At 48.7% G+C, this 3429-nt stretch overlaps 1 pseudogene; it reads left to right on the forward strand.

Moving 5' to 3' along the window:
• Window positions 1-655: 655 nt before the first annotated feature.
• LOC125414642 (small ribosomal subunit protein uS5 pseudogene) lies at window positions 656-1610 on the forward strand (annotated as a pseudogene).
• Window positions 1611-3429: the final 1819 nt, after the last annotated feature.

Consider the following 3429-nt stretch of genomic DNA (forward strand, 5'->3'; position numbering starts at 1 on the left):
TCATGACTTGTGACCTCATATCTTGCTTCTCTAGCAACTGCTGGCATCTTCCACCTTCTTTTTCCCTTTTTCTTTGCTTGGATTTCCTGCCTGGCTATTGGCCAGATCAGCTTCTTTATTAACCAATGGTAGTAAAACACATTCACAACCTACAGAGGGGCATCCAACATCATTGGTGCCTAGACCAATCACCATCAAAGAGGCTTCATCTAGGGCTCACAGAGATTGGAGCAACGGCCACAGAGCCTGCATGGGTCTCCACACTAGGTCCTCTGCATATATGTTAGGGTTGCTTAGTTTGTTGTTCTCATGGACTCCTAACAGTGGGAGTGGGGTTGTCTCTGACTCTTTTGCCTGCTCTTGGGACCCTTTTCCTCCTACTGAGTGTCTCATCCAGCCTTGATATGAGGGTTTGTGCTGTTTTTATTGTAACTTGGTATGCTATGTTCAGTTGATGTCCCTGGAAGGCCTGCTCTTTTCTGAAGGGAAACAAAAGAGGATGGGAGGGAAGGGTTGGAAGGAGTGGAGGGAGGAGAAACTGAAGTCCATACATAAGAGAGAAGGATTTTTAAAAACGCTTAATCTGCATCCACAATGAGTGTTTTTTTAAAAAACTAGAAGAACAATGTAGTTGGGAGGGAAGGTGGGGGTCAGGAGAGCAGGAAAGAACTGGAATGAGGGGTGGATTTGATGGAAACACATATGCACTCTGAGTATTAAATAGAATATTAAATCATAAGGAGAATTATCTTCAAACAACCTCTCCTACCTTAAATTTACAAAGCCATATCTCCCTTCTTTTTCTGGAAAACAACAAGTGGCCCATAGGATGCCCATGGCTTCCAGAGGGTTTGGAGGTTTGAGGGCCATGGTCATGCTCAAGGACATGGTACCCATGGAGGTAAAACCAGACAAGGAGTGGATTCCCATCACCAAGCTGAGCCGCCTGCTCAAGGACATGAAGATCAAGTCCCCGGAGGAGATCTACCTGTCCTCCCTGACCGTGAAGGAATCTGAGATTGTTGACTTTTCTCTGAGTGCATCCCTAAAGGATGGGGTTCTAAAGACTCTGCCAGTGCAGAAGCTGAAGTGCAGAAGGCTGGCCAGTGGACCAGGTTGAAGGCTTTTGTTGCTGTTGGGGACTACAATGATCATCATGTTGATCTTGGTGTTTAGTGCTCCATGGAGGTAGCCACTGCCATGCAAGGCGCCATCATCTCGGGCTAGCTCTCCGTTGTCCCTGTGAAGAGAGGCTCCTGGGAGAACAAGATTGGCAAACCGACAAGTGGCTGTGACTTGTTATCGTGTGTCCCGTCCCTGCCCCCAGAGACACTGGCATTGTCTCTGCTCCTGTGCCCAAGCAGCCGCTGCTGATGGCCGGCATTAATGACTGCTCCACATCAGTCAGGGGCTGCACTGCCATCCTGGGCAACTTTGCCAAGGCCGCCTTCGATGACACCTCCAAGACCTCCAGCTTCTTGATCCCCAACCTCTGGAAAGAAATTGTATTCACCAAGTCTCCTTGCCAGGAATTCATTGGGCAGCTTGTGAAGACCTACAACAGAGTCACAGTTCAGACGACCCAGGCTCAAGCTGTGAGTTCCATGTAAGGGGATTTATACAAGAAAAATAAAGTGAAGCTGACAGAGTGCCCAGGATGTCATGACCCAGGCGGGCCACAGGGTGGCAGCATATGCACTCTGATCGTTCTGATGATGCCCTTCTACCCACTCAGCAGGAATCTGCCCCACACTCCAATTTCTCCATGACTCCTCTCCACTTCCTGTCTTCTTCCTGCTGTCTCCTGTGTTGCACAACTTCTTAATTATAGAAAATAACCTAAACATAACCTTCTATCAAAACCAACACAACCGCCATTGTATTTAGCAAACGCTTATCAGTCTCCTGTAAGCAAAACTTATCCAGTGACGAGATAACAGATTAATGGAGCAGTAAGGGAGACAGACCAAAAGGCCAGTAATTACAATGCCGGCAGTGTGCTGCTTGGGAAAGCCTGTTATTTTCTACAAAGGGTTGTAGCCTTCAAGGAGATTCCTGTGAGGTAGAGTCAGCAGCAGGAAGGTGCCGAGATACGACACCTCCGAGCCCACAGAGATGAGAGCTGGAATTTTGGTAGGAAGTGAAATGAGAGCACTGGAAAACAGCAGTTAGGGACAAGAAAGGAAATAGCAGCTTTGTTAGCTGGGAAGGTCAAGTTTTCCAGCAAAGCAACCAAGATTCTCAGCATAGATGCCCAGGTAGACTTGAGAGAAGTGTGCAGACATGGGACGGCTTTAGGATGAGAGTTCAGGAGCCAGGTGGCTAACGGGCCCTCCACAGGGGTGCAGGAGAAGCCGAAGGTGCAGGCAGGTCTGGAGGTGGCCTTCAGGGTGGCCAGTCAGCAAAGACTTAGTGTGTACAGAGCCCAGAGATTACAGAACAATGGTCTGTAGCTCCTCACCTACCAGCTGAGAGTTCTCTGGATCTGGACTTCCTGGCACCTTTGTCCTCAACTGTTTATTTTGGGTCAGTGGCGCAGTAGAATGGCTCTGAGGAGCTGTCTCTGGCTATCTACAGGCAGTCAGGGTGCAGCCTGGGTGGGGTTGGGCCTGAAGGGCAACACTGGAGAGGAGATGTTAACTTCCTCTACAAGAGAAGTAAACCAGAAGCCACAAAGGTCCTGGAGCACCTTCCAGGTCCCTTCTGCACCACATCCAGCCTGTCCACCCAGCCAGATCCTTCTCCAGGATCTGACCAGTGAGTCTTTCTGACCGCCCCCATCCATGCCTGCCAGAAGTAGCCCCCAGGTTCCATGTCCAGGGCTCCCATCTAGTTTGTCCTCCACTATCTATACCACAACTGATCTCTGGACTTCTGCCAGGACTTGTCTTGCCTATTTTCCCAATGCCCAGGTCCTTCATGTGCCACATCAAAACCTTCCACCAACCGGATCTACCCCAGCACTCCAAGCTTGGTACAAGAGACACATTCTGTACACCAGCCCTCTGTCCACTGACTTCATCCCACTCAAGCCATTTTCCAACCTCTTGGCCCAGCCTTCCCCAACAACCACTCTTCTGTCCCAACCTGCTCTGACCATATCAGACTTAGAACTAAAGAAATCCACAGACCCAGTTCGCGTAGCAAAACTACCAGCAATGTGAAACAACACGCTCATGCCTTCTCTCCAGAACCTGCCAGTCCTGTCAAAATGTTCACCAACGAAAATGCCCACATGAATGTCAGGACACAGAATCTAAAAGAACAATCATAATTTTCATCAAAGAATCCGAGGAGTTTAAAGAAGACCCAAAGAAACAGCTCAGTGGAATTAGGGAGAAAGAATTTAGGGAGGCATCACCTAAGTGATGCCCAAGAAAACACAAATGTGAAACAGAAGCAAATGACAAAGACAGCACAGAACTTGAA

The sequence above is a fragment of the Myodes glareolus genome, chromosome 17 (assembly GCF_982192425.1).
Source record: "Myodes glareolus chromosome 17, mMyoGla1.1, whole genome shotgun sequence".
Lineage (NCBI taxonomy): Eukaryota > Metazoa > Chordata > Mammalia > Rodentia > Cricetidae > Myodes > Myodes glareolus.